Source organism: Thalia democratica, chromosome 7, assembly GCF_965202585.1.
Source record: "Thalia democratica chromosome 7, ktThaDemo2.hap1.1, whole genome shotgun sequence".
Classification (NCBI taxonomy): domain Eukaryota; kingdom Metazoa; phylum Chordata; class Thaliacea; order Salpida; family Salpidae; genus Thalia; species Thalia democratica.
Window position 1 is genome coordinate 22,966,927 of NC_139171.1, and position 19,777 is coordinate 22,986,703.

Genomic DNA, 19,777 nt, shown 5'->3' on the forward strand with positions numbered 1-19,777 from the left:
TACTGTAATTCAATTTTCTAAAATTCTATCAAAAATCTACAGTTGTAAGAAATTACAGATAGACCTGTTTTATTTAATTTACTTTAGTTAACACATTTGCGAACAGTACAGTTAGTTAAGTTTGAAAAATTACAATAAAAATTTAAGATAAGTATAGCTAAAATATTTTGTTACACCAGTTATTGACTATTTTATGTACAATCATAAGTAAACTTATAATTAAATTGACAGTTTTTAAGTTTTAACAAAAAAGTCTAAAAGTTAAGATCTTAGTCTTTTTTGAAAAATGTTGAGAACTCCTTTTTTATCGAGAACTTCCGCTTTTTCTTGCTGCAACTTGCCAGCAAATTAGCATTTTCATTGAAATTGTCATTTTCAATCATCTTTTCAGTTTTGTAACTTTGATTAGTATGTTGATAGTCCTTGATGCTACAAATGAAATCACGCTTGTTTGTACTGGCAAACGAAATTGCTTTTGTACTTACTTCAGTTGTCTGTTATAAGTAAAATTTTTCAAGCTGAATGTTAAGAATATGTTATCTTATTTTACTATTAACTAATAAAAAAACTAAAGTGTGTTAAAAACAAAATATCCTGATATATATCGTTTATTGAACAACAAGAATACTTGGTCCTACGACCAAGAACGAAAAACCTTTCGGTTATCGAGACACCCCTTGGATACTTTTTACTAAAACTGATTGACTTTAGTATCGTCTTTTAATGATAAAATTTTGATTTTTTTACAATCACCTATAAAATATATATAAACCAATAAAAACACACTTAAAATAATTGCAATACTTTTTTCAAGACAAAATAAAAAAGTATTTTAACAACAGGTATAAAATATTAGATATAAGCATACAAAAGACGTCTCAGTTTTACTGTTTCAAGAAAAGGCTTGTAGAAATATGTTACATAGGTCATTAGTTTATTATGAAAAAATTAAAATTTATTCCTAAAAATTGTTCTTTTTGTTTTATTTATTTTTAACTTTCACTTTTAATGAAAAATAATTCTTAGTTTAAACAATTTTTACTAATAAATTAGTTAACTAGTCACAGTAAAATATCAAATATACACAATTCCTAGAGTAATTTTACTACTTTCTGATATATTCAGTAGTTTTTTTTTCATTAAAAACTTAAAATAGAATACTAGCTGTTGATCAAAATAATTTTAACGGAACAATGTTTGTTCAAGTTTTTCAGCTTTAAAAGAAAATTGGTTGTAATTTGCCTTAGTTAAAACAGTTCTTGTCTTTTATTTTTCTTAGAAGTATTTCAATAAGTTAAAAATAAGCATTTAAAACATAAGTTAAACTATAAATTCATGTAAATTAACTCTAAACCAGTGGTTTAAACGGTCTGCTTAGAAACTATTTTAATCACAAAGTATTTATCAATATGAGTATGTTTTTGTAAAGATTTATGTTTTGTATTTACTATAAAAAGCTAGTGTAACATAAATACTTAATTTTCATAACGTCATTTATACAACCAAACAATAAAAGTGAAAAAAATTTGGTACTGATTTTGAGATTATTGCTCTAAAAAATTATATTACTCTTTTATATCAAAAGTATCAGTAGGTAAACAATTTATAATCTGATGAAAAAGAAGCAATAAAAAAAGTAAACATATTAAGAGAGAAACTTTAATTTCATATTTAATAACAAAACGTTCTTTTACTAAGTATTGTTATTTTTAGTGAAACTAGAGTGTTTAAGGAATCGCTTTTATGAGCAACTACTAATTAGCTTGAATTGTTAAAACTTATAATTGCTAAAAAATTTCCTGTTTTCTTTATAGTTGGCCGAAGACAATGTGTTTCTTAATTATATCAAACAAATTACGAGCATTATGAACATTATGAGCATGCAAGTGAAGAACAGGTTAGATCATTGAAGTTATCTTTTATAAAGAAAAAAATTCAGTATAAAAATAAAAAACGGTACTATACTTTGTACAATGCAAAAAAATAGCATAAAACAAACTTACTCACATTTACTGTCGATTTACTTTCGATGGCAGTATTTATCTTTAGATAACTTTTTGATCGCTAAAAACATCCAAAAGTTATTTTACTTATGAGACAATCTATTTGTTGTAACATGTGTCTGTAACACATAGTATATCTTATACATACTTCAAGTTATTTTTTTCAAATTACAAACCACTGAGTTTGTGTCTTTAAAAAGTCGTATTAAAATAAATAAGTTTTTATTTAATAAATCATTCTGTTACAAACACCTCATACTAAAAAACCAATCAGCAAACTTTTAAGATACACTTTATAATTTTTTTGAGTTAAAGTTTTAATCACATGTTCATAATAATTTGTATTATTATTTTAAACTTTGTTTTGTTCAACAATTTTAATTATTATTATTTTTTTAAGACATTCAGACTACTGTAATTTAAGATTACTTTCTTCAGTCAATTTAGTCTGCTTTTTTTAGTTGTTATAAGAGCAGTAGTGCTTTTTAACAAATTTCAATACAACCTGCTTGATATAATATGCTACAAATGTATACATTAAATATTGCAAAATAAATATTTTATGCGTCATATCTTGAGCCTCTCAGAAAGATTGTCTTTGCTATTTATCTAGGTATGTTGTTTTAGTTTGTAAAGTAGTTACATATTTTGTACTATTCAATCACTGGTAATAATGGCTTTGATTGTATCGGCAGTAAGTCCAAACAAATTAACTAATAATGTTGAATGAACTAATTAAAAACTGTAAATTTTAATCAATGTAACAGCATGCGCTGTTCTTTCTTTCTTTTCTCTCAAAAAATGCTTAAGTTGAGTAAAACGCGAGTTTCTGGCAGTCTAGTTTTATCTTTGTACTGATAGTATATTGTTTAAAAAGATTGTGTTCGCCTCGTACTTCTTGTACGAAGGCGACTGTTTTTTATATTAATTTGTGAATTGCAGTAGCTTATTTGTATATTTTGTTATCATATTATCGCAGTGTATATTCATTTTAATACAGTTAGTGTTTCTAGACTCAATTTCTTTATATACAATTACTTAAGCATTCTAACAATCTAACTATTTAATTAAACTAAGCTTAAAAGATAGTCTAAGTTTGGTTCGCAATTCATTAAGTCGACTTAGCTAAATAACTTAGCTAAGTCATATCTAAATATTTAAATAACATCACCGAAATATTTATAACACGCACGGAGTCAGATAATAACCAGCATTGCGTAAATATAAGAATTAACATCATTCGGTCGATTGTTAAATCAAATTTTTATTAAAGTTACTGAATTTATAAACTCGCTACTTTTTTGTTTAGTTTAAACCTTTTAAATTGTCTAAAAGTTTTAAGATAGTTCAGCAGCATGAAAACTATTAAACATTTTCCTTGGAAACAATTTAAAAACAATATTTTCCACTACTACGCTGTAATCACGCTATAATTTTATTGTTTATTAGCTAAAGTTTTGTTGGAACTATTGCATACTGCTAAGTTAAAAATTTAAGCCAATTAGAGCAAAGTATTTTAGCGTTAAAAGCGTATTGCTTTCGCTTATGTAACTTTAAGCATAGGTTGTAAAAGATATTAAGGTAAAATAAAAAAAAAACATTATTAAAATTTGTATATCTAATAGAAATTCAATTTTAAAAACTATTTTGAATTAAGTTGATGAATTTGTACTATAAATAGAACTATATGTTATAGACTAGGTTAAAAGATTATTTTCGGTTTTATCAATTGTGCGAGCAATAGAAAATAGGTCAAGCAATTTAATCTCCTACTTTAAGATTGAAAAGTTTTAAAATTATATTAAAAAATCATTAGCTCAAGAAACAATAATAAATATAATACTAAGTATAGTACAAGTTTACCATATAACAAACTTTTATACTGAGAATCTATACTAAATGGGTGGGTGTCACTTTTGCACGAGCATCACTTTTTCACGAGGGGACAATTTGCACGAGCGTCAGTTTTGCACGAAGGGTCACTTTTGCACGAAGGGACATTTTTGCACAGCGACTCTTTTGCACGGAATGTCACTTTTGCACGAGGGGACACTTTTGCACGGCTACAATTTTTTTTATGTTAATTTAATAACATCTATTTAGCTTTATCTTATTTATATAATTGTTTTTATATTCTCTTTATTATATACAAAACTTTTAAACAAGTAAAATTGAATCAATACAGCTATGATATCAATATGAATAAAAACAGTCATCAGGTTTTCGATGATTCTTGTTGTCGTCAAATTAAAAGAACTGAAGATGATTTAGACTATTTTAAAGTTTCAAAGAATTTAAATTTAAAAAAAAAATTTGCTACATTTGTAAAAGGTAAGCAAGATTACCAGCTTTATTTGAACTACAGCTATCAAACTTTATATATATGTATTAAATTAAGAAATAAATTTTTATAAATTTTTAATTTTTTTGAATGAAAATCATTTAAATATACTTTTATCACTCAGTTTTGATTTTTTCTAGTATTTTTTTTCAAATGTAGTACTCATTATTTGTTCTTTATATTACTACTTTTACTTTGTATAATTTAAACTGTATGCTTTTAAATTTTAATGATTAATTGTTAGAACATTTTACAAACGAACCCTATTTAAGCTGTTTTAATTTTTTTACTGTTATATAAATAATCTTAAGTACTAATTGGTTGTCGTAAAATTGACTTTTGTTGTTAATGGTTTAGAGCAGGGGTCGGCAAACTGCGGCCCGCGAGCACGTTATTTTTTTAAATGGAATGCGGCCCGCGAGAGAAATTTCTGCGGCCCGCGAGCTACTAAATGTGGCCCACTAAGCAAACATAAATTTTGGTGAATTTTTTTTTGGTAATTGGTTTAAATTGATTAATATCGTTTTAAGTCCATGTATAACATTTCAAAGCATCTAAAAGATTCTATTGCTTTGACTTGAAATTGTTCAAAGACAGATTAGCTATTGACAGCCAATTTTTATCAGTTTCACAATAACTTTCTTCTTAGCTGAAAAAAGAAGTTCCTGGATGCAGTAGGTTGTTTATATAACACTAATTTAGTTAACAAACTAAACGCAAATGCTTTCCATGGTGTACAAATATAATGCACAGTAATTAACTAAAATTTCATTCTGTACAGTTCGGGTATTTTGTTTAACTTATTAATACCTAAATTCTTTTATAAATGTTTTATCACAGTAAGTTATATCCAAGTGTGCACAAAAACATTTAAAATAACATAATATTAATAAAAATTCATTTTATTTTCCATTTGAAACATATTGATTTTTAGAAGATTTGTGTGCAATTTAAGTTAATTACTGTACACATCAATGCACACAGATGTAAAGAACTATTTTTTAAACCATTTTTTAAAATACTTAAGTTAGATTAAGTGAAATTTAATCATATATTTACATTTTTTTTTCTACTTAGAAAATCTTAGTGTTTACAAACACTTTTAAAACAGTATGTATGTAGAAATTAAAATATACTTGTTATATAAATTGATAGGTATACAGTTTCATTTTTCAAACAAAAGTTTTTGGTAGATCGAATTTATTTCTTTGCTTTGCACCCTAATATACACATATACTATTTTTTGTAACTACGTATTTAAGATATATTATATTTAGTGATGGTAAATTTATATAATTTAAAAGTTGTTAATCAAAAAAGTTCTAACTCAAGCAATTAAGCAACTTAACTTTGCCACAATATTGGACTAAATCAGGGTAGTTTGAATACTTTTCAAATCTCAGGCTAGTTTAGGCATTTTTTTCAATATTTATCCTGAATTTTTTTTTGTTCTAAAATTTAAATCTAAGTTATCAGGCTAGTTTTTGGCTCTCATTCAGAACTTTTTTGCTTTGAAGATTAGCAAACAAACTTATGATTTATGTTTTGTTATACTCACAGTTATGGTTATGGTTATAATATATTTTATATTTAAAGTCTTGCAGCTGCTATACTTTTAAATATTGTTTATATTAATTTATAAGTTTGAACAATCAGTGTTGACATAATACCTTGAATTTGACAATTTGGCTACAAAAACCTGGAAATTGAGAATTAAAAAAAAAGAGTTTTAAATATTTTTTTTAAACAGCTACAGATGCAGATATGAACAATATCATTATTTCGTATGTGATTCAAATGATCGTTCCCTTCATTAATTTCATTATTAATTCTTTTGCCATTTTTTGCGTTGTTTGATAATTTATGATACTACTTAATTTACAAAAAAAAAGACTTCAATTAAGCTATTGCACGCAGAAAACTTTGATTGTAAATGTGCGTTAGACTTTAACTTATTTTATTTGTGTAACTTTTGTAGGATCTAAATTTAATTTCTAACTATTGAAGGTCAAACAATTATAGAAAAAATTTTGTCTGATAAGTTTTAATTGCATCTAAAAAGTAAAAATCTGTTATTAGTTTAATGTGTCAAAGGTTGTGTAAATTTTTAAAGTTGTTTTCGTTAATCTGAAACTCGAATAGTTTTGACTTTGTTTCAAGCGTCATATTATGGCACCACATTTCATAGAATAACTTGTTTTTTCTTTGTAACACCAAGTTAAGATGCTAAGACAAATGTTTTAAAATGTACGGTATCTCCTTTTTAGTAGTTACTTTTGCTATTTTATAAATGCCTTGACAATTTTTCTGGTTATTTTGTACTTACTGAAAATAATCATGCGCTTTGTTAAAACTGACGTAAGCATTTTTCTCGTTTCTTGCAATAACTCCTAACTAACGTTTTTTAATTCTTATAGTTGGTCTTATATTTCACATTTTCTATTTTTAAATGCAAATTTTTTTTTGCGATAAAGATTTCTTATAATACTAAAAAAAAAGTTCTTCTTATAAATGGATTAATAAATTTTCATTTTTTCGTTAAAAATATGAAAAAAAGTTAACTATACGTTCAAGCTGACTTATAACATTTATTTTATTGTGTATATTGAATTCACTGTTAATAAACTTCGTTTTTTTTTTATTTGTAAACTTTGTCTTAAACAGGGTTGCAAAAAAATGCCTAGTTTAAAAATTTGTGTACTCAGACTAGATTAAACCTGTTAAAGACATTTTTGAAAACTCAGGTCTGTGTAAAACTTATTTTTTAAGTACTTTAAGTGTATCTATCAATACTTATAGTAGTTTTATGATTGTAGTGTAGTTTATTTATTGTAATTTGTTCTAGGCTTCGTACATGTTTTGTACTTTTTAATAATGATAATATTTTATTTAGTTATTTAAGCTTGATTAACAGCATTTTTTTAATTTCTAGTAAACTTAGACTGGTTTGATATAACTTAAAAATTTTTGCTGTTAAAGTGACAACCATGTAAAAGACTAATAAATTAGTGATAAACTATTCGAGCAATAAGTATGTAAAAAAAGTGTTTTAGGTTTCTTCAATACAAATAGGTTATATTTTTATGTTAACTAATTACTAAAATTTTTGAAGAGTGCAAATTTTTAAAATCTTAAAATTTATTTTCAATAACTAACATTTTTATATATGATAAAGTAGCTGAAAACATAAAAAAATGTTTAAAAGTCACTCATAAAGTAGTTCAAGCTTGGTTTTTATAGAAAGTTAGGTTGCAAGCAAAATAATAAAAATATTAAGTTAAACTATTAACTGTGTAAAGTAGTACATAGTTTATTAAGACTTAATTATATTAGTCACTGTAAATTTAAATCTTTTTTTTTATTATTTAAATAAATAGTTTATGTGATTATATAAGCAAATCCAAATAATAAAATGAATAAAAATTAACTTAAAGTTTGACTAAAACTAAAACCATAATACTATTTATATGTAACTAAAACTAAAACTGCGGCCCGCAAAAGTTTTTAAAACTTGAAATTTGGCCCGCGAGCACCAACTACCTGCCGACCCCTGGTTTAAGGCTTAGACTAATATTTTATTTCTTTTTTAAGTAAATAGTTTTTGTCATTGTTTTATAAAAACATACAAGTACATTTTCTATTTGGTATACAAGTTCAATTTTATTTGTTATTTTAGGAGCTTTTAAAATTATCAAACTTTATAATCTGTAAATAATTTTTACTCAAAAGTAAGTTTATAGAATGCTACTTCAAATAGAAATTATTCAAATCTAAAAAAAAAATTGTGCAATAAATTATGCACAAAGATAAAAAAATATAACAATAAATAAAAGATATTAATTCGTAGACTAACTATTTTTTTAATTAGCTGTTTAAACAATTTTTACTTTATGTATTAAGTTTACTTCAAACGTAGATAAAATGTTTATAGTTGTTAGAATTGTTTTATTTTTCCTTTTAATACTTTTTTTAAAAGTCAAATTTTTCTTTCCTACATTTGCATTCTAATGAATAAATGTTTATGTATAATTTTTTTATTTCTTATATGCTTTCAATTTTCAAACTAATACTTGTATAAAATACCATTTTTCGTCAATAAATTATTCCATTTTATTTTATATTTTGTTGCTTTTGTTCATATCAGTATGAATACATAAAGCTCAATAATCAAAAAATAAACATATGTTTTTTCAAAGTTTAATTTTATAGGTGAAAAAGTAAAACGATTTTGTTTAATTTTGTTTAATGTTTCAAGTTGTACGAAATCTTTCCATTACATTTACACTTTAGCGGTCTCATGCATAAAGGTATCAAAAGTTATAATTCTTATTGCTTAGTTTGTTTTATATGGGTGCACTACTATTCTAAATCAGATGAGTCAAAATCCGATAATTCAAGTTTTTTAAAAAATGTTAAAGGGCCACAAGTGAAATAATTAACATAAGTTTGGATAAAAAGCGTATGCACTATGCAAGTCATTAATACCTACAAAAATGTTTTTTCGGAAAATTTAAAGTATTGTTGAATATATGGCTAAAATATCGTTTTTTAAATAAATTAATTTTAGTGAGTAATAAACTTTTTTTAAATAAATATTTCTTGCAAAAACAAAAGTGTTTGTTGATATTTATTAGACTACTATACTTTTATTTTAAATATGCACTAATTTTTAACATTTTTAAGAAATGGAATTTTTAAAATTTTAATTGTCCGACATTGAGTTTTCATGTCACCATCTTATAAAAACTGCAATCAGAACTGTATAATCAGATAACTCGAAAATAAATTGAAACTTAAAGACTTTAAAGTTTTCGAAGCGCTTTAATCAGTAAACATATCCCTACTGCTAAAGTTATAACTTTATAGTAAAATATATAAATTCTAAACTTTATTTTGTATTTTAACTCATTTATCAGAAAAGAAAATCAAAATGAATACATCAAAATGTTTTTACAGATATTTGATTAAAAAACGAAGAAGTTGTTTGACTATAAAAATTTACGTTTCATAATTTTAGTTTTAAGTAAGTTAAGTTAAGCTCACTATGATTATGTTCAGCCAAGTATACAAAACTATTTTAAGTTAACAGATTTTTGCTTTCTGATATGCAAACTCAAAAACGTACAAAACTAAACATGGTAAAAACGTATAAAAAAGCTGTCTTATACTTTATTGAAATAAAACAAAATTCTAAATAACCCTATTAATAATTTTTGTTGATATTTATTTAATTTTTTTAATCTGTTTACACAAAAAAATGTTTTATTGATGTACCTTCTGCATCAACACACCGCATTCAAAACTTTGTTCAATTTAGTTTATAATTTTGTTTTCAAAAGTGAAATAAGATACTTTATCGTTTTCTCTATAAGATAACTTGTTGCATAATTTTATTTTCCTTAAAAAGATAAGTAAAAATTTGTACACTTTTTGAAGCTTATTAATTTTTTTCTTGACCTGTCAACCTCTAAAATAGCTAGAAATATAAACTTTTATTTTGATTTTTTTATGATAAATGAGAAAGTTCGTGTAGTCGATTAAATATGAAAAATATTTATTATTGAATTAGTTATTATTAAGAAAATAGTAACTTATAAAATAAGCTTAGATAAACATAAAAAATTATATAATTTCTTTTATTTATTACTTTAGAGAGTTTTATATGAGGATAAAAAATTTCTTTAGTTAATACGTTTTATAAGAGTCTTTTTGTTGATGTGACGGAAATTCCCTAATATTTGCTGAGTCAGCATTAAAATTTATAAAATTTTATGTTTTAATTAGTTTTTAATATGTTTTGGGTAAGGTGGGTTAAGGTTAAGGGTAAAAATATAAAAAAAATAAAAAAAAAACATTTAATTTATGATTAAGCAAATACTGAGAAAACACCTTTGCTTTAAAATCCGACCCGTTTTATAACTACGTCGAATTCTACACTAGATGATTTTATATCAAAAAGTTGCTATGAAAACTCATTGAACCATTAGTTGTTCTTAACATCTCATATATCACAAACTAAACTTAATAAAAAGTATGTGCTAAAGTTTTTGTACTAAAGTTCAAAAACCATAAAAAAAAGTTCAATAAAATAGTACACTGCAGCTTAGAAAAGTTAACTACCTAAAGTTTGACAGTTCAGCAATTACTTATTATTAAAACAGTTTGTACAATTACAAGTGTTGCCACACAATCAGGCTGTTTTATTTATTTATTTATTTTATTTTTAAACTTAGGCAAACTCTGTTATTTTGATGTTTTGTTTTTACAAAACTTATTAAGTTATATTATTTTTTCTAAACTTTAGGATTAGATTTTTATTTTGAAAATATGTATGATAAAAACCCTTCGTTACTCTTTTGGTATTTGCAGGGTTGCCACACGGTCAGGAAAAAGTCAGGAAAAACAAAAAAAAATGACAATAGTCAGGAAAAAATCAAGGTTTTTGAAAAATAGTCAGGAATAGTCAGAAAATTTGACAAAATTATAAAATAAATCAGATTTTGTCAGATTAATTTACAAAATTCCTTATTTTCCAAAGCCTTCATATAGTAAAAAATTAATTAAAAATTCGTTGAAATCAGACTTAAATTGCAAAACTATTCAATATCCAATGTCTTCATCCAGTATAAATTAATAAAGTATCCTTTGTAAAACTTCAATATTTTTCTGTTAACATATTGAACAATTACCCTACTTGAACAAGCAGTTTTTCTATGCTCTTTAGCATTAATGACCTGTGTCTAGGACACTTCCATAGTAAAACTCTGATATATACACAAAAATTTTTTTGCATTTCTTTAGTTATATGATATCTTTTATGCAGCCTTTTTTGACATTGTACCAGAGTACCCAGCAGGTTGTTGCCTTTATGCCTGAGGACTTTTCGTGCTTGGTAATTAAATTGATGTGCATCATTATGAAAGACGTAATTATTACCTCAGCTTAACCAGTTTTTTAAGTTGAATTAAATGATCAAACCTTTCCTAAAAACCTGTCCTTGATCTTGGTTGTGCTGCAACAAATTTCCTTCTTAGTTGAGGAACACAAGGTCTTAAACTTCAAAAAAGAAGAATGCAGATCGTTTGTTATAGAAGCTGTTCAAAATCTCTGAGCAGAATGGCTATTGGAAGTACATTTGTAAAAAAATATTTCATGCATAAATTCGCATAGCCTTGAAAAATTAGGAGTCACAATTGTTGTTAAGCGTTTAGCCAACATTGTGCACTTCTTAACATAGTAAAAAATGTGCTCCAACTCTGAAGGTGATACTAGAATTGAATACTTTAGAACTTTGATTAATTGTTCAAAGTATGCATTAAAGTTCAAGAGCTTCATACAAAAGGAAGATGTTTGGACTAGTTCTATTTTGAAACATTAAAATTCCTGCCAAATCTTCTCTCAGAAAGTTGTTGCAACATTTATTTGTGTTGCACAATGACCAGGCTGAGGTAAAACTAGGGTTAAATATTAACAAAGCTCTGCTTGAAAAAAATAAGAAATGAGAAACTATTACTTCCAGAATAAGAGTTAAACATTATATGTATGCATACAAACTAGAATTGTATTAAACTAGAAAATACAAGTATTTTGCTGATAGAGCTGTTTATTGCAAATATATCAATCATACACAGATGGTTCAAGTGATGTAATGGGAGTTAAGTGATTGAATTCATCAAAAAACTGTTGTTTTAACCTGTATAAAAACAAGTTAAAAGCTTTATATAGCCTCAAGTTTTTTAATAATCATTGAAGAATAAGTTCAAATTAAGAGTTTAGACTAAGAAAGTCAGGAAGTTTTAGTAAAAAGACAGGAAAAGTCAGGAAAATTTTCTCAGCTCGATATTTAGCAACCTTGTAATATACATAATTGCTGTTTTTTGGAACTACCTATTTATTACAAACTAGATTTAGTAATTGTAAATTTATTAAGCTTGTAAATTGTCAATCAAAATAGTTCAAATTAAAGTAAATAACAACTAAACATTTCTACACACTCAGACTATGACTATTTAAAGACTTCAAGCCTCAGGCCATTTTAGTCATTTTTTAAAGTTTTTGGCTTGAATTGCATTTTATAAACAAAGTCACTAAAGCTGGGTTTTTGCTTTAAAGAGTAAGTAACTTAAACTTATGATGTATGTTTTGCTTAATTCACAGTGTTGGTTTGAATAATAATACATGTAAAATTTTAACTTTTGCATCTGATATAATTTGAAATAATGTAATAAAAAAAATAGTGTAAAATTAATGTTTATATTTTCTTTATTTAGTCTATACAACAAAAATAAAAATTTTTAGTTTGTTATTTATTAATTTTTATATTTTTATGCTTAAAACTTTGGAAGCAAAATTTTATATTTTCTAGTTAGCTTTGCTTTGATAGTTAAAAAATGTAAAAAAGTTTTCAATTTACTTTCAAATTCTTAAACTAGCAAGGAATTTAGTTTTTTCATTTTTTTTACTTAAGTCATTACAAAAGTTAAATTATTGCATACTATTTTATTAGTGTTTTCTATAATCAATACAAGTTTAATGGTTTAAGCTACATTCTATCTTGCAATTTTGCTTTTTAAGCTTGTCATTAAATATTTGACCCTGAGGTAAAACTTAAACAAGAAAAGTCCATTTTGTTTACATAAAATATAAATTTCATTTTGAACATGTAGATAAGAATATAGAGTTTTTCAAAAAATTGAATTCACAAATAAAGTCATTTTTTAATCTGTTTAAAATAAGAATAGAAGATTTATATAGTTTTAAGTGTTTGATTATGTATATTAGACTAACTTTAACTTAAAAGTTTAGATTTAGAAAAGTAAGGAAAACTTTAGTTAAAAGTCCGGAAAAGTCAGGAAATTTTTCTCAGCTTGATCTGTGGCAACCCTGTATTTGTAATTATTTAAGCTTAATAAACAAATTACTTTTTCCCTAATTTTGCAAGTTTTTTTTTGTTAATTCTAACTTTATAAAAAAATATATTAGTTTTTGGTCTTAGTTTTTGGCTAGCTTGTTGTTTTAAAATTTGGAAGCAGGTATAAAAAGTAGGTGAGTTTTAAAAAAGAGCTCTTATAGTAAAATTTTTTAGTAAATATCTTAAAAATGTTGTTAATTTAAAAAAGCTTATAACACAATTAAAAAATATTTGAAGTACTAATATTAATTCTCTTCAACTTTCTTGTTTGGTAAGGTATCAAATTAAAATAACTCAAGTATTTTTCAACAAAGATTAAAATTAAAAATTTCTGAATATTTTAAAATTTTCTTAAACTTATCCTTAAATTAAAAGTCTGGGTTGATTTTAAGATAATTTTATAAAGTTTTCATACTATTCAAATATCTGAAAAAAAGAGTAATTTTTTTAAACCAGGGTTGTTTTAGAGAAATATTAAAGAATTTTTATTTAAATAAAAAATTTAAAAACACTTAATAGTTCTTAGGCTAGATAACATATGATTAGTTCCATAAATCATAATTTTTAGAAATTCTGAACTTAAGAGATATAAATTAACTCCAAGATTTTTTAAAGCAATATTTTCAAACACATTTTAAAAAAACCATTGTTAAAAATTAAAGTTCTAAAAATTTAAGTTTTTAAAAATTAAGATTTTTATTTGTCTGGTACCATACACTTCTTTAGAAATATTTTGAAGTTTTAGGTATAATAAAGAATCTAAGGTGTTTTGAGTAGATTTTAGAAGTCACTTTTTGACAAACATTATGAAGAATATCTATTAAATTATGAACTAAAAACAGCGAAAATTCATTGCATTTGCAAATCAAAAGGAAAATTAGTCAGGTTTAGAACAAATATCTAGTTTAATTCAACTGTGGATTTCAAGTGGCTTATTTTTCTGTTCACTAAGACTATTTTCTATAGTAAATTACTTCTTAATCCCTTTTCAGCCTACTGTTATGCGGTTGGAATATAAATTCCATAAATCTCAAAAACTTTTAAGTTGTGTCTTCCTAAATAAGAACTACTTTTTTAGTTTTGAAAGTAATAAGCTGCTACTGAAGTAAGTGATTCATGTCATACACTGGAGCATAAATAGCTTTTGAACAATAGACCTTCAACTCTTATAACCGGTTTGTATAAGATTATCAAAGAAAAGTTCTGTTCAGTCTAAACTTTAAGTAAAATCATTTTCTTTTAAACACGTTAATTGTAATGTATACTTTAAGAATTTAAACCATATTTTTTTCAAAAAAAAAAAGATAATAAATGAATACAATTTTACAAATAGTCAGGGTCATCAGGCGGATATAAAAAAAATGTACACTAATTTTTTTTTAATGAGAGACCTACCATGGTATTTATGGTAACACAATGAAAAACATTTACTACAACCACTGTTGATAGAGCAGCATCCTGATACATCAAATAATAGGTAAAAACTACATAGGCCTTTTGATTGCTTTTAAAAGTTTAAAAGATTTTATTTCATCAGGGTTGCCACACACTCAGGATATTAAGGACAATCAAGATAACTCAAATGATTAAAACATTTTTTGATTAGACTGAATCAACCTAGTTTTTCTTATATAAAACTCACAGTAAATTTATAGTTTTTAGAAAATCTAAATATATGTTTTTTAAGATTTTCCTTGTAACTTATTTAATTTAGTTTGAAAATTGTTATTTTAAAACCAATTTTTTGAAGTACTGATTTTTACTTATCTTGAAAAATTTAGTTACTTTTTTTATTATTTGAAAAAAACTCAGGATAATGCAGAATAGTTTAAGGTCACTTAGGAGTTTAGGACAAATTTTTTGACCCCACTAGTGCAACTTTGTTTCTTGAAAAATTTTTATAAGTCATCATAAGCAAAATATAAATATAGAAATTGCTCAGGCAGTAGAAAAAAAACCTAGGGAAATACAGAAAAGAAGGTGACTTTTATGAATTAATGTTAAGGTTATTTATATGCTTTCAGCATAGTTTTATATATGATTTAAAACTTATTAACTTTTTTATTTACAAACTATTCATTTTATTAACTTAAGTTACATATTATTTTTAAACTTGTTTAAATGATTTCTACACTGAACACTGTTATTTTCTATGTAAAACATAAAAGCCAATTTTCGGCTGGTAGCTTGCCGATTATAAAAATTTATTGGAAAATGTTGTTCCATGAGTTTAATATACCATTAATAAAATTAAATGTGTAGTAAATTGTTTTTCTTGCAGTAAAAACAGGATTAATTTACTATGTTCTTTATATCCCCTTGTAATTTTGGATGTTTAATTGTATTCAAGGTTTAATGTAAATATAAGTTTTACAAACTCAATACTGTAGTAAAAAAAGAAACAGGAAAATTATGTGTTTAATTTTCAACTTATTTTTTTTAATTTAGAAATATTAAGTTTTATTTAATTAAATTTAAAATAAGTTTATAACATATCATATATTTTAACATATAAAATGATATTTTACTCTTTTAGCAGGTAGTATACAAATTACTAAGTAAAACTATCACCTAATGGAGTACAAATGCAGTATTTGCCTTGGCAAGCTGTTCACTGCTGACACAGACGTTTTTGTAACCCCTTGCGGCCATGCGTTCCACGGAAACTGCATTAAACAGGCAGTGAACAACAACCAAGAATGCCCGAAATGCAAAAGAGAAATTTCAGCTGAATCGGTGAAAAAAATTTACTTTGATGTTTTTGGTGAGCTCGACCACAGCGACTGCTCGCGTGCCACTGTTGATTTTTTTGAACAAATTAAAGAATACGAAACTGAAAAAAAGATAGATGTGCTAAAAAATGTTAAACTGCTTGATAGAGAAAATAAAACTTTGAAGAAAGCATATAAGGAAAACCGGGAAAGGTATAAGACGTACAAACTGTTTTTAAGAAGTTTCCAGAAAGATAGGAAAAACTGGCATGAAAAAAATCGAAAGTTAAAATTGGTAAACAACAACTTGTATGCTGAGATTAGGAAACTGTACAATGAAAAGGAAGAAAATGAATCGCATGATGAGTCCCCTGAGGTGGATAAAACAGATAAAATGTGTGAGGATGTTATCAACAACATAGATAAAATGATAAGTAAAGGTTTGTTAATTACTATTTTTTAAAGTACCACTTTTTCTTTCTGTCTTTAATCTTAATACTGAATAACTTTATAAGAAAGTTCAAACTTTGATTAGTTTCTTAGATTAAAAATACTGTTTATATTAAAGCTTTTTAATTATTGCATAAACTTTTTATGAATATATTTTGCAAACAAAATTACGTTCAAAGACCTCGTCAGTACTTAAAAAATCTAAAAAGATATGTAACAGTCATCTTTTTCTTTCCAATATCATCTTTTTATTTTAAGTTTCTAACTAAAAGTTTTTAAAAGGATTGGAAAATGATTCTAAAAGCGATAAAAAGTTAGATGCAAACCCGAATTTTTGTTTAGAAAAAACTATTCTACACAAAGGATTTTCTGAAAACGTTAAAAACCATCTACAAGAGTTTACTAAACACGATAGAAACATTAATGAACTTGTAATAAATTACATTTTCAGTCTTAAAAATGATAACGAAAAGTTGAAAGAGAATAACGAAACCTTCTCTATTTACTGGGAAAACTTGGAAAATTATCTTAAAACAGCTCAAAAAGATGTACATACTTTGAAAGAAAATTTCAGACTGATGAAATTAGAAAACAATGAACTGTTAACTAACTTAAAGAATGCAAGAAAAGCAAAAAACTATGTGTATGAGTTATCAAGAAAAAGAAGAAAAATATTAGTTAAAAACAATTCAAACAACAAAAAACAATTAGCATATAAAGGTTCTTATTTTAATTTCATAATAGTTTTCATCGAGGTTTTTTACAAATTAAATCTTTATGTAAAAATTATTTTAGTATATCATTTCGTTTAAAAAATATATTTAACTGTAATATATGGTTACATGATAATTCAAATCCAGACATTTCAAATCATTAAAAATATTATATTTGAATGTTATAGAGACCATATTTGAGAAAGTTATTTCTATTTTAAAAAATCTAATTTAGGTCTTATTAATATCTAACAGTCTTTTTTTCTACTTTTCAAAAAAAAATTATTGATACCTAAAAATTTAGAAAAATAATTTAAATTTTATTTTTGCCATATTTCAAAAATTAATCAAAATTTTCCAAAAAAAAAAAAAAACTTTAATTATAAACAAGATTTACCTAAGTATTTTTTTAGTTTTTTCATTAAAACGTTTTTTTCTGAGTTGTAGCCCTCTAATCATTTTCAAGAACTTGAAATGCCTTAACTTGAATAGTTGTAAAGTTGTTTTAAATTTATTTAAAACAATTTTAATTTATTTTCAGATTCTGGTAAGAATGATGAAGTAAATGCTATTTTTGTCACTGGTGGAACTAGAATTAATAATGATTCAACTGTGCATAAAAAAGCCTACAACGACATTGTTCTAAAACTAAAGATAAATAAATTTGAATGGGAACACTGTGAAATGATTGATGTAAAACTAAAAAACCATGAAACAACCATCATAGGAAAAGAAATGTACTTGATAGGTGGCTATTACAATAAGACTACTTTAAGTGATACCAAAGTGATTTCGATTAGTGGAGAACAAATTGAACGTACTTCACTTTTCCCTCCAATGTTTTATAAAAGAATAAACTTTGGAATGTGCTCGTTTTCAGATTGTATTTTTATAGCTGGAGGAGTACAAAAATTTAATGAGGAATTTAAAGTTCTTGATAAGTGCGAGTTTTACAGCTTTAAGTCTAATAAATGGCACGAAATTGCTAGTATGAACACAAAAAGATGTACTTTTTCAATAGTTTATTTTCAAAAAAAAGTTTGGGCGATTGGGGGCTTTGATGATACAAAAAAATCCCCAACAAATATTATAGAAACATTTGATTTAACGAAAAACAGATGGACCGTGTCTGATGTGAAACTTATAAACAAACGATATGGTCACAGCACTGTAGCTCATGAAAATAAAATTTATGTCGTCGGAGGAAATGATTTTTGTGGAATCCTCGCTTCAGTTGAAGTTTATTCGGGCGAAACGAACCAATTCAGTTACGTCACTTCAATGAGAATTCCTCGCGCCATGTCAAAATGTTGCATTATAAATTCTAGTTTGTATGTGATAGGTGGGTCATTACATCGTTTCGAAGAAAAACCAACGAAAACTGTTGAGATATATGAAATTGAAAAGGATGTTTGGACTGAAGGCCCGAGTTTACCTTTTGGACTGACCAATTTTGGTTGCTCTAAATATTTACCTGAGTAAATAATCAAATAATGTTAAATATTATTAAGAAAAAATTAAGTAAAATTTAAAAGGGTTGAAATGTTTAATACAATTATACATATTATAAAAAAGTATTTCTAAATAAAGTTTTATAAAACTACAATCTTGATGAAAAGTTATTTAAAAGTGTTGTTTTTTATTAGTAAGAGTTTTAACACTCTCTGTGTAATATTGTCTTTGCTAAATTTTAATTTCTTATTCTTACTAATTAGAAATCATTTTTGTTTTAGATATTTTTTTGTTTTTTGACTATAATATTTGGTTTCAAAAAGTATACGTACGTTAGAGTATTTTAATTATTTTAGGTGCTTGTAGTTCAATGTATGTAAAATTAAAAGCATAATAGAAATTAAAATGTTTCAAAGCTTGTCAAAGTTAACAAAAGAGAAAAATAACTTTTCATTAGACAAAGGTAAGTATAAATTGTTTTTTGATTTAGTTCTAAAGATGTGGAAAAAACAGCCTATGGCAAAATTTTATGAAACTAAACTCTAAATAATTGTTTTTAAGTTTATTATCAGTTTTAGAAGCATTATATATTACTGAATGTACTTCATTGTAAATTTAACATAATATACAGACTAGTTTGTACTAAGATAACTTTTACAATAAAAATAGTTTAAAGTTTGTTATTAAAATACTTTTATCTACTTAAAATAAACATTTAACAATACAAATTTAGAATAATTAAAAAAACTTTATTTAAAATTTTTGAACAATTTTAAATTCAAGTGGTTTTCAACAACAAATTGAAGTATGCTAATTTAAAATTATAATATATTTATAACAAAATTGTACATTAGGTTGTTTATTTTTGCCCACTTTTGTTTATCTGAATGGAAAAAAACTGTGTTTTGGAAGTATCACAAAAACACCCTGTGCAAAGTTTTAAATGATTTATAGAAACTTTAACCCTAACAAAAATTGATTTTCTAAAAACCACCCTAATGCAGAATGCATAAGAACCAAAAAATAAAACCTTACAGTTTAAAGCTGGAAGCTTTTTACATGTGGCAACCTATCCCACAAACACATGAAAAACAATTTAAAACAATGTAATGAAAATTTTATTTTGGAATTTTTTAATTTTATATAATTTTTGTTTAAAAACAAAAATACTACCACTAAAAATTTTCTAAATCGTT